Here is a 13,802-nt window from a genome sequence, read left to right as displayed (position 1 = left end):
TAAAGGTAGGAGTAAACTGCTGTCAGAAGGAAGACAGAAAGGAGGTTGATGTGATTAGGATTTACATCCCAGCAGGAGCCACAGTATGTAGTTCTATTGCAAAGAGTATGGTTTGTATGCTGCTTAACAATATGATGAAAAGGATTCCATTAAAGGGGCAAGGAGAGGTGTTAAAGATAAGGATTATGTAGATTTTCACTTATCTTTTTTAAGGAGAAAGGAGTTTTTCTTCAGGATCAGTGGTAGGAGTCTTTTTTAGGCTGGGATATTTCTTTCCAAAATAGGAAATGCAAGTCCTCCAGTAGTTCGCAGATGTATCGAGGCTGGTCTGCCTGATCTTGGGACTCCTGAGCTGATGGTCTTGCAGGTTCCTCAGGGGGTGTCCAAAATTTAACTCAAGTGTGGTGAATCCAAGATTCCACTCCTGCCACCTTAACTGCAGTGGAGGTAGAGAGGATTCCTGATTATCATCCTTCACACAAAGAGTCCATAGATGAGGAGGTAGAGGGGAGAGATTTGACCAACACTAGATCTCCTGGTTGAAACAACTCTGTTCCCCTTTCTCTGTGACATCATTCAGGTAAGTTTTTAAGGTTTTGTTGATATTCTGCCAAAGACGTTATATCTTTGACCAAGTTGGCCATTTCCTGATCAAGTAGGAAGTGATTTTTGAGAAAATGTCGTCCATACAGCATTTCATATGGACTGAGCCCCATTTTGTGAGGAGAATTTTGGATTCTCAACAAGGTCATGGGAAAAAGAGTAGGCCATGGGAGGTGAATTTCTTGTGTTAGTTTCTTTAAGTGCCTCTTGAATGTTTCATTTGCCTTCTTGACCTTCCCTTGTGGCCTCCAGGCACAGTGAAGGTGATATTGTATCCCTAGCCCCCTGGAAATTCCCTGAGTTATAGTGGCTTTAAAATCCTGACCATTGTCACTCTATAAGCTTTGGGGAAACCCAAATCTAGTAATTATTTCATAAGTTAGGACTTTAATCACTTCCTGAGCCTTCTCTGTCTTGCAGGGGAAAGCTTCTATCCAATTTGTAAGGGTATCAACACAGACCAACAAGTATGGAAATCCCTTTGACTTAGGCATATGGGTGAAGTCTAACTGCCACTCCTCTCGAGGATAGTAACCTATTCTTTGCTCCCCCAAAGGGGCCTTATGATGGACCAAGGGATTATTCTTTGGCACACCTCACAGGTTTTGACTATCCGGAGTCTCTCAGATGATCTCAGATGATCCGGAGGAAATTTGGCCCTGTGATGAGTGTTTTCAACACCCATATGAAACGTTTGCTGGAGGGTTTTAAGTATTTTCCACTGGCTGGCTGCAGGTATAAGTACCTTTCCTTCTTCTGTCATTAACCACCCCAAGGGGAGAAAACTATGCCCCCGTGAAAGTCCCCAATCTGTTTCAGTTGGGGAATACTGGAGCTTAATCTCTTGGAGGGGGTTGTTCCGTACTAAGGTCCTTCCATAGGTATTTCTAATGGGAGGTTCTGCCTGGCAGCAATTTTGGCCTTAGCATCTGTCCAATGGTTTCTTTCTGCCTTTTCTCCTTCACCTTTCTGATGGCTTTGGCAGTGTAAGACTACCACTTCTTTGGGTTTTTACATTGTGTGCAATAACTCCATAATTTCTTTGTGGTATTTCATGGGGGTTCCCCTAGAGGTTAGGAACTTCCTTTCTTTCCATATTGTAGCATGGGCTTATAGGATTAGATAAGCACACTTGCTATCTGTATACACATTTATTTTTTTTCCCCCTTTCCCAGTTCTAAAGCTAGGGTAAGTGCCACTAGTTCTGCTAACTGGGTGCTTGTCCCCAGGGGAAGAGGCTTACTTTCAAGTACAGTTACATCACTAGCTATAACATAACCTGCCCTTCATATCCCATTCTCCACAAATGAACTTCCATCAGTATATAGATTAAGGTCAGAATTAGCTAATGGGACTTCTAAGAGATCATCTTTGGTGGCATAAGTCCAGACAATAATTTGTTGGCAGTCATGCTTGATTGGTTCCCAATCCTCTGGGAGAAAAATGGCAGGGTTGAGGGTCACATATGTACATATTTGAAGCACTGGTCCCTCAAGGAGTAGTGCCTGATATCTAAGTAGGCAGTTGTGTGATAGCCATAAACTTCCTTTGGCATCTAGTATGCCATTTACACCATGAGTAGTCCAGATAGTGAGATCCTTTCCTTGTATTATTTTGATAGCCTCTGACACTAAGATGGCCACTGCTGCAACTACCCATAAACAGTGAGGCCAGCCTTTTGCTACTACATCAATTTCCTTACTTAGGTATGCCACTGCTTGTGGGGTTGTCCCACAAGTCTGAGCAAGAACTCCAAGAGCTATCCCTGCTCTCTCAGTGACATATAAAGAGAAATTTTGTCCTATGGGAAGGTTTAAAGCTGGAGCTTGCACTAGGGCCTGCCTTCAGGTTTTGAAGGCTGTTTCTTCCCCTGGTTCCCATTCTACTAGATGAGTATTTGCCATCTGGGTCTCCTTGATTAGAGTATAGAGTGGACTAGCCATCTCGCTGTGTCTAGGGCTCCATAGTCAGCAAAAGCCGTTGATTCCAAGGAACCCTCACAACTGTTTTAATGTCTTAGAATGGTGATAACCCAGTATAGGCTGCATTCATTCCTTGCTGAGGACCCTGGTCCCTCTGGCTAAGATTAGGCCTAGATATTTGACCTGCTGTAGGCAAAACTGGGCCTTCGACCTAGACTCCTTGTACTCTTGATTAGCTGGAAAGTTCAGGAGATCTAGAGTAGCCTGCTGGCATGAGGCTTCTGAACTGGTAACCAAAAGTAAATCATCCACATACTGAAGGACCAGAGTGCTTGGACTTGAGAAGGGGCCTGGATCTTGGGCCAGTGCCTGATCAAACAGACGAGGGCTATCCCTAAACCCTTGGGGCACAACTGTCCACATAAGTTGGGACATGTGGTCTGTGGGATTTTCAAAGGCAAAGAGAAACAGAGTCAGAGTGCAGGGAATACAGAAGAAGGCATCGTTGAAGTTCAGAAGAGTGACCCATTCTGCTTCCTCTGGCATTTGAGACAGCAGGCTATAGGGGTTTTGTACAACTAGATATAGAGGAATTACTGCCTCATCAATGAGTCTAAGATCTTGCACTATTCTCTACTGACCATTCGGTTTTTGTACTCCTAGAATTGGGGAGTTGCAGGGACTGCTGAATTTCCTTACTAAGTCTTGAGCTTTTAAATGTTTAACAATATCCTATAATCCTTTATGACCTTCAGGCCTTAAGGGATATTGCCTGTGATAAGGAAAATTGATGGGGTCTTTGAGCCTGACTTGGACTGGGTGGGCAATTTTTGCCTTTCCATATTGTCCTTCCAGTGCCCAAACTTCAGGCTTGATTCCCTCCTCAAGTAGGGGCAACAAATGAGTAACCTTTTTCCCCATATTCATGTGGATAATAGCTCCAGCTTTGGCTAATATATTCCTCCCTAATAAAGGTGTGAGACTTTCAGGCAAAACAAGAAAGGCATGTGAAAAGAGCAAAATCTCCCAATTACAACTGAGGAAGTGGGAGAAATACCTCATTACAGGCTGTCCCAGGATTCCTCGGAGGTAGCAGACCGTTGAGGACAGTCATCCAGGACAGGAGATTAGCACGAGAAGGCCATGCCAGTGTCCAGGAGGAAGTCAATTTCCTGGCCCTCAATGGTTAAGCATACCCAGGGCTCAGTGAGGGTGATGACATAAGATGGAGCTTACCCCGGGCACCCTCAGTCCTGTTGTTGGATCATCTGGTTGGGGGCTTTTGGCCCAGAGAACCTTTGCCCTCTGGGGCAGTGTGCCTTCCAGTGATTGCCTCAGCATAGTGGACATGGATGAGGGGCTGGCTTGTTTCTCATTGGACAATCTTTTAAAGTGTCCTTGTAAACCACACTGATAACAAGCCCTACTGGATGATTGGCCTGCTCCATTTTCTGTCCTCTCTGAACCACCAAGGTTTGTTTGTCTGAGGGCCAGGACTAAGGCTGTGGCCTTTCTCTGATCTTGTTTTTCCTTTTGGGCCTGTTCCTCTTGGTCCCTATTGTAGAACACTGAGGTTGCCAGGTTTAATAATGCTTCCAGATTTTGTTCAGGGCCCAGGGCTTGCTTTTGGAGCTTCTCCTGGTATCTGCAGATGACTGAGTAATAAACTTATCTTTTAGAATCAACTTACCCTCACGTGAGTCAGGTGAGAGGGGAGTATATTTTCTTAAGGTCTCCCGTAGCTGCCAAGGAAAGCAGGAGGATTTTCTTCCTTTCCCTGAGTTATGGTGGACACCATTGAATAATTCGTCGGCTTTTTCCCAATTCTCCTTAGTCCTTCTAGAACACAGGTCAACAGATGTTTATGACTACATTTCCCATATCTGAGTCAAAATCTCAGTAGGGATTCATACTGGGGATGGCTTGCTGACCAGTAGGGAATTTGTCCCTTTCTTAGACTGTCATTCTATTATTTACTTGACTAAGATACCAGGTATCTCCAAACTCTCAGGCTGCAGAAAAAGCCACATTCTTTTCATTAAAGGTCAGGGTTTGATCTAACAGTAGCATGACATCTCTCCAAGTGAAACTGAAGGTTTGCCCTAGACCCTGTAAGACATCTATGTACTTATCAGGATTACCTGAAAAGTTCCTTGGGTCTGCCTTGATCTGCTTTAAATCAAAGAGGGAGAAGGGGACATGTACCCAGGTTGGGCCAAATTCCCCTCCCACTACAGCTTGAAGGGGACATAACAGATAGCCCTACAGTTTTTGTGATCCCTTGGAGATTTCTTTGCTTATTTCCTTCTGGGCAGGGGAGATTAGAGGAGACTTATCATGAATAGAAAGGGGAGCTATAGGGAGGCTAGGATATGGGGATAAGTTGAAAGGTCCTCCTGTGAGATATAAATTGCAAGCTTTGCATAGTTGTGTATTCTACTTCAATGAAAAGAAACTTGGACATAATGTATTTCACTCCATTTGCCTTCCTTCTTACAGAAAAGGTCAAGCTGCAGGATAGCATTGTAATTTATACTTCCCTCAGGTGGCCATTTTTCTCCATCAGTGAGAGAATATTGGGGCCAGTCTGTAGTGCAGGAAAAAAAATGAGCTCCCTCTTTTTCAGGGTTTGTGGGTCAAATTGGTCCCAATGGCTTAGGATGCATTTCAAGGGTGAGCCTGTTGATGCCTGAGTGTTTCTCATATGAAAGACAAAACTGCCCATAGTTTTGGCTTATTTGTTTCTCCCTCCTGCCCAAGAACCCACAACAGTCCCTAGACCCTGTTGATCAGAATAGTTGTGCTCACTAATGCAGCAGCAGAAACACTAGTTTTCCTCCTAGACCACAAGGAGGACCAAGGAAGTTTGGATTTAGTGACTCTTACTGATGCATTCTTGAAAACCTGTTAGAGTCCTAAGCATTCTCCTGTTAGTATTGGGACTTTAGTCATGTCCTATAAAGATGTTATGCCCCAAAAATGAAGTGGAGGGTCATACCCTGAGGGAGAGAAGGGATCTCCAGAGTTGGAAGAGTGATGTCTTTTGTCCTCACTTAAGTAAAGAGGAAGGATACAATTTCTGAGGCTCTCCAGGTCCTAGCTTCAGAAATAGCTTTTGTTAGACCGGTTTGTCTGAGAAGGGATCCTAAAATTCCAGATAGTACCCCCTCTGATGGGGCTTTGGGCAAAAATTATATCTTTCTGATTGGTGAGCCCAAATACCTAAAGAAGGGAATAGAGTCCTGGAGTTTATACTAGAAATCATTCTTATAGGAGAAACTAGAAAAGCACCAGAGACAGGGAGTGGTTTTTAAAAGGAGGACTAGCCTTAGAGAAGAGACGTGAGAGGAAGTTTGTCTGACAGGCATTAGGACCCAGGAGGCAAGGGCCAGGAATAAATAGGATAGATGGGTGAGTCTCACTTGGGTGACATGATTTTGAGAGTTCCGTTCATGGCTGAGGGGTCAACCAACTTGTTGTTGGGCCCCTGGAGCTGTATGGCTTTCCTCTCTGTTGACCCTCAGCTCAGCCCAGAAGTACAGGAAAAGTGCTAATTTCCCATACTTCTTTGGCAAAAGAAGTTGCACAAGAGATGGCTAGAGTTCTAAACATTTATTAAATTTATTAAATTACAGAGAAAAATGTATAGATGATGACTCACTAGCTTTCATAAGAAAGATTGCAAAAACCTCATAATATTGCCAAAAAATGTGATGTGAAACATTAGTGTTTTACTATAGTCATCTAGTCATCACAAATGCTATAAAATAAATATTTCAATTCATCTCCATCTTCTCTATTTTTATAACTTAAAATGCTTTCTTGGGAATGAATTGTCTCAGATATTGAAAAAGTTTGGAAATATTGCTAGATTAATTATATTTTAACAATCAATATTGAGTAGTGGGCAGGGCGTTCTAGAATCAGCCAAAAACAGTATAGTTGCAATTTTTGCCTTTGTGAAATCTGATAAAGATTTTAAAGGATATTCTCTAGCATTGTTTTGACTTTTACAACTACAAATACGTTTTCTCTAGAAAAAAAGTAGGTTTGCTTAATACGATTGAAAGTAAATTTCTGTTATTTTCCTATTTGAAAATTAATAGTACCTGGAATTTGTTCAGGTTAAACTGTCATTTCAGAAAGGATAAAACAAGAGCATTAAAAATGATTAATATCTTCACCAGAAAAAGCTAATGAGAGGAAACAGTGGTATACAATATTTTCCTTGGGAAAAACATTATTTGTCCTATAAAATAGAACATTTATAACACATAATTAATTATTTCAAATTTTGCTTATTGTTTATTATGGAGTTGTTTTTCAGAAATAGACAAGTGAAGTACAGATTTAAAAATATGTGGTGTCCAAGCATTTAAAAGCCTGGAGATCATCAAACTAATCTTGTATTTATAGTTCACTTGAAAAGAATGAGGGTTCAGATATTTTCCCTAGTTTTAATTAGACCCTGTTCTCTCATAGATTGATTGCAAAATGAGTGTTTTTAAGATTCACTTGGGGCTCTCTAAATATTCACCAAGAGATTCTGATTCAGTAGACCTCAGTGGAGGCCAGAACTTTATATTTTGTGCAAGAACCCAGTTAATTTTGATGAAGGATGTCTGGCAAGTACATATTGAGAAAAGCTGGTTTTAAAGCTTACTCTAGTGTCTGAATAATCTGATAACAACTGAATTATATATACAATATATATTATATATTTTGATTTTTAAATGTATGCTATTTTAGAGATGAGGCCTTGCTCTGTCACCCAGGCTGGAGTGTAGTGGCACCGTCCTAGCTCACCAAAGCCTCAAACTCTAAAGTTCAAGCTATCCTTCCACCTTGGCCTCCAAAGTGCTGGGATTATGGGTGTAAGTCACTGTGCCTGACTTGTTATATTTTTGATATTACATTTTCTTACAATATAACACAGTGTGAAAATTTCAATGGATTTGTGGAAGACTGATGACTACCAAAAGAAAAGTCACACAAAGTTTTTTTATATAAAATCAATTTTTACAGGAAAATTGTTTTTAACATATGCCAAGAAATGGGGAACTTTTCAACTTGTATAATTAAATATTTTTCATTAAATGACATTCAAACCTATAGTTGTGATCAGTGTATTCAGCAACTACTCCTTTTGTGGAACATGTATCTGTTAAGTTGTTCTCATCAACAAAAATCTTTGCCACTTAGATTTATCTGCGTTAAATTAAATTAAATTTTTAAACTTCAAAATCCAAACCAAGAATATCTCCTGATATCTCTGTGAGTGTAATTCCTCTTTGTAGAGGGAGAGCTATCATAAATAAAGCAAGTGATCCCTATTCTGCCAGTGAAAATGAAACGAATCTAAGAACTAATAATTTGCACCCTCCTTTTAAGAAATTCCAGGAGAAGACATATGTTTCACCTTCCTGGATATATTATTTAGCATGCTATAAATTAGAGAAAAGAGTTTAGAAAGTACATATTTCTCATGATTTGGAGATTTTTAATTGTATCCTTTCATCTTATCATGGTCCCTTATATACAAATATCATTCATTACTATAGAGGTATTTCAGGATTCAAAGTTATGATTCATCTCATAGATAAGATAAAATTTTGGGCATTTGATTTAGCTTTTTTTTTTTTTTTTTTTTTTTGGAAGGCAGCAGTTTCTTGGACAGATGATATATTTGAGTGAGTTACATTAGAGATCAAATTGAAGTTGCATTATTGTGTCCAGAATTGGTTCCTTCTGGTGGGTTCTTGGTCTTGCTGACTTCAAGGATGAAGCCGCAAACCCTCGCAGTGAGTGTTACAGTTCTTAAAGATGGTGTGTCTGGAATTGCTCATTCTTCCCAGTAGGTTTGTGGTCTCGCTGGCTTCAGGAGTGAAGCCACAGACCTTTGTGGTGAGTGTTAGAGCTCATAAAGGTAGTGTGGACCCAAAGAGTGAGCAGAATCAAGATTTAATGGAAAGAGCAAAAGAACAAAAATAACAAAGCTTCCACAGCATGGAAGGGGACATGCCAGTTGCCACTGCTGGCTCTGGTGGCCAGCTTTTATTGTCTTATTTGGCCCCACCCAAATTCTGCTGATTGGCCCATTTTACAGAGTGCTGATTGGTCCATTTTGCATAGTGTTGATTGGTCCATTTTTACAGAGTACTGATTGGTGAGTTTACAAACCATTAGCTAGACACAGAGCGCTTATTGGTGTGTTTTTACAGAGTGCTGATTGGTGTGTTTATAAACCTTTAGCTAGACACAGAGCACTGATTGGTGCATTTACAATCCTTTAGCTAGACAGAAAAGTTCTCCAAGTCCCCACCAGACCCAGAAGCCAAGCTAGCTTCACCTCTAATTATTTATTGGATTTACGGTCAAGCCTTTTTGAGATTTAATTTCAAACATCAAAAATAGGAATGATAATAATTACCTTTCATGATTACTGAGAACAATAAAGATAATGTGCCTAATATCTGGCCATAACAAATGTGTAATGAGACAGTGTTACAGCATTACCGGCCAAAAAAAAAAGTGGTTTTTGGCCAGGTGTTGTGGCTCAGGCCTGTAATCTCAGTACTTTGTAAGGCCGAGATGGTCTGTTTGCTTGAGCTCAGGAGTTCGAGACCATCCTCGGCAACATGGAGAAAACTTGTCTATGAAAAATACAACAAAAAAGTAGCCAGACATGGTGGCATGCACCTGTGGAGCTACTAGGGAGGGTGAGGCAGGAGGGTCATTTGAGACCAGGAGGTGGAGGTTGCAGTGCACTCTATCCTGGGTGAAAGAGTGAGACCCCCTCAAAAAACAGAATTTTACAGATTGACTACAATCAATTTTTCAGGTTGCCCCACACCTCAAATAAATTAGTTCTTTTGAAACCAACCCAATTGCCCCATAGAATGTTCTTTTAGATAAACATAAACATTGACCCTTCTGGTCTTAAAAAGCTTGAAACTCTTTTTTTTTTTTTTTTTTTTTTTTTTTTTTTTTTTTTATCTGAGTTCCTTCCTCAGGAAATGACCTTTAGGCCTCTCACAAAAAGTATAAAAACCTGGAACAAGATTGCCACACCAGATGCTGGACTCCTCATCTGCCATGATTGCTTCCTTGCCCCTCCTATGTTCCTGATTTCTTACATGTTGTTACATTTCTTGCTTGCTATATAAACCCCTGGTTTTAGTCAGTCAAGGAGATGATTTGAGACTGAGCTCCCATCTGCTCAACTACAGCACCCAATTAAAGATTTCTTCCTTGGCAATACTTGTCACCTTAGTGATCGACTTTCTTTGCAGCATTAACCAAAAACTACACAGTATGACTTGGTTTATTATGGTTTATCTTTAAAAATACACCAATTTACATTATGTAACACAACATATGATTAGTTATAAATATTATACAAAGGAACACTTGCATAAAATCCAGTAAGAAAAATGGACTATATATTAAGTTTAAATAATTTATTTATAATATTTCCTTTTATTTTGTTAATAGCATTGAACTATATTTTGCTAAAATTTGAGAATTTTATGTCATTGAATATTATTAGATAATAAAGGAAATTTCCTAATTTTGTCATCATAGGTTTTTTAAAGTAAGAGCTTCCTGTAATTGTAATAAATTATATACCATAATTTTTTAATCCATGACAGAAAATGTCTTGAAATAAAATGTGCTTTACGTATCCCACATTTTACACATATATTCTGAAATTATAGCAAATTTCCCTTATTCGAACCAATTGTAGGCAGCCATAATTGATAATATTCTGTTGCTCACTCTGAGTTTTAATTTGAAACATGGCAATTGTAACCTCTGCTATTTTCTTTCAACCTCTAACCTCACCTCTAAAGAATAATATGTTTTATATGTAATAAGAGAGACATTATCTGTCGGTGACAGAAACAGGCAATATGCCCCTTGAGAAGAGAAGCAGCACTTTGCACCTAGAACTTAGTTTCTAATACCATTCTCCAATGAAAGGATGCAGGGTTCCTTGCCAGAATGGCTGATTCTATTATATTAATATATACAAGATAAGCCTGGAGATTCTTTTACTGTCAGAAAGTAAGAAAAAATAAATAAAAAAAATAAAAAACACTAAAAAGAAAAAGTAATCAACTGAAGGATCTTCCAATGCAATGACATGGACTAAACACTTTGAGTGACAAAATAAAGTAGTGTGGATAACCCAAATTATAAGCTAAATATCCATGAGCCCATGCTAATATAAACAAACAATTCATTAAATACATAGATGAGTGTGAAAAGACAAATCTTCCATAGAGAATTACAAATAAATTAGGTACATACTTTGGTTAACATTAACACTGATAAATCATGTTAATGATATTCATACTTGATATGATATAATGAAAATGGACACTTTACCTCTGTTGTCCTCCTTCTAGAAACATATAACTACAGCCTAATCATTAAAATAAATTTGATAAAACCCAACTGAGGAACATTCTACAAAATATCTGACTAAAATGTCTCAAAACTGTTCAGGTCATCAAAAACAAGGAACGTCTCAAAAACTGTCACAGGCAAGGGGAGACTGAGAAGACATAAACAATAAATGTAATGTGAGATCTTTGGATAGGAAAAGGCCATTCTTTATTAAGAATTCACTAAGGAATTCTTAATAAAGCATATACTTCAATTAATAATAATGTATCAAACTGGTTAATTAAGTATAACAAATGTACCACATCAATGTAAAACGTTAGTGATAGGAGAAATTGGTGGGAGGGCATGGGTGAACTCTAAGTCTTTGTCATTTTTCTGTTAGTTGAAACTATTCTAAAATAGTTTGAAATAAACCATTTCTAACATAATTTAAAATAGTCGTTTTTAAAAGGAAATAAAATATAACATATTATTTAGCAAGCAAGAGAGAGAGGGAAACAGAAAAAGACAGAAATAGATGGAGAGGCAGAGCATGGTGGCTCACACATGTAATCCCAGCACTTTGGGGGCCAATGTGGACTGATCACTTGAGGCCATGAATTTGAGAGCAGCCTAGAAAACATGATTAAACCTGTCTCTGCTAAAAATACAAAAAATAGCCAGGCATTGTGGCATGTACCTGTAATCCCAGCTACCAAGGAAGCTGAAGCACAAGAATTGCTTGAATCCAGAGGCAGAGGTTGCAGTGAGCTGAGATTGTACCACTGCACTCCAGCCTGGGCCCTATGTGACAGAATGAGACCCTATCCCCCACCTCCAAAAAAAATAATAATAATAATAATAAAAGGAAATAGAAACAGAGATAGATAGAGGCAAGCAGGAAATACAATTTTTATGCTTCTTCTCTATGTAATTTATTTATTTGTTCAAGTAGCATTTACTGAATATTTGTCATGCATTCTGCATTGGGGCAAGCAACAGAAATACACAAATAAGTGAGTTGATATGCTTAATTCAGTTATCTCAGTAACAGGGGAATCTGTATATCACTCTAATCACATATCTTTCTTCAGTCATCTACACAGGCCTTCTTTGAGTCACGTAAAACACTTAAGTCTTTCCTGCTTTAGGATCTCTCTTTTACCCTCAACAGTCTTTGACCCGCTTGCATGATGGACTGTTTTTAAGATCTCAAGTTAAATGTCACTTTGGCAATGAGGCTGTCTCCTACTCTGTATGTACAGATTTACCCTTTTATTTTCTATCATGAAGCAGTGTTTTTTACATTAATGGCATTTGTTATAGTTATATATTTGTATTTATAGCGATTTTGAAGTGTATCTCACTTATTCGGTTCCATATATGTGTTGAACCATTGTCACTTTATTGACAGCAGTTTTGTTAATATTCAGTAAAATAAGATGAATTCATGTCTGAATAAATGAATCTAACAAACAGTTCAGGCCAAGTGTTTTCTGCTCTCTTATTTTTCATACAATGAGAAAGATGACCCAATTAGACATCATAATGAACATATGATCCTTATTATTGTTATTGTATTCTGTATATTTAGATTTATTCAATGTCCTATGTTATAATTTATGAATGTAAATTACAGAGGAATAAACCCCTATTGTTTTTTTTTTTCCTGTGGTTTATATTTTATAATAGATCATCTTATTTGAATATTCTACAAATGTGAGAGGTAAAAACAATGTTGTCAATTTTATGAAAGCGAGTACTTAGAGATATTAACCCTCACAGCAGCTAGTAATTGGAAGAGTAATTTGCTCTTCTCTCTGACTAGAATTCTATACTTCTAACTCCATAAATGGCAAAAATTGTGCTCAGCATATCTAACTCCGACCTGCAGGGATTCGTGGATTTACAACACATTTCAACTCAGAGATTTTAATAATCCCAACAGTAAAGATTTACTCAACATTATACCTTAAAAACTTCCCTCTGTTTCAAAAACATAGGCATGATGGAAAGAGAGAGTGAGAGGGACATCCATAGGATAGTATATGTCTTTTAATTCTCTTTGTCTCAAAAAAAATTACCTTTGAAGACCAAAAAAAGAAGAGAACACATACTAAAGAATTGAAGCTAAAGTTATAGGCTTTCTGAGCTCCATAACCCAGAACAGGCAGAACAGGTCATTTAAGCTGAAATTTACCCTTCTGCATAGGGTTCCTAAAAGGCATCTTGTGAAATGAAGGTAAAGAAGGTGTGTGAATTTCACTTTTATAGATGTAATAAGAAAAAGGATACTTCCCAGCCAATAGAAGCTAAACTTTTTCTGAAATTGTGAACTACAAAGACAAGATAAAAATAAATGGCATACTCAAAACCAGAAAGTGAGTTACCATAATTAGATTAGCCACTAACGTAATACACTTAGAAGATACACGATGAAACTGTAGAATCATTACAATGTGACTAATGCAAATGGAGAGAGAAGAAGAAAGAGAGTAACAGATACTTCAAGTTAAGAAGAGTTTGAAAATGATAATAAAATGTGATGATATTAAGAACTGGAAAAATAACCAAAAATTAACAACGTGATTAGAATTTTACTCCAGAAGCAATTTATTTTCTATAAAGGCTTTCAGACATTTAAATTAATCATGTTGCAGATATTTAAAACGGTTAATTAAAACCTAAGTTTTCTTTTTAAAATACACTTTTTAGAAGCAAAATTTTAAAATATCAGATGACATACGGAAAGAAATTATTTGAAATATGAAGTATTTCAAATAAAATCACATAGATATAATCTTTATAGTCAATCAAATAATAAATTAGAAAATATTAAAAAGCTAGCAAACAATTGTATTGGAATAAGTAAAAAGAGAAAAAGAA

The sequence above is a fragment of the Rhinopithecus roxellana genome, chromosome 2 (genome assembly GCF_007565055.1).
Source record: "Rhinopithecus roxellana isolate Shanxi Qingling chromosome 2, ASM756505v1, whole genome shotgun sequence".
In the NCBI taxonomy this organism is placed as follows: domain Eukaryota; kingdom Metazoa; phylum Chordata; class Mammalia; order Primates; family Cercopithecidae; genus Rhinopithecus; species Rhinopithecus roxellana.
This window is presented reverse-complemented; position numbering follows the sequence as displayed.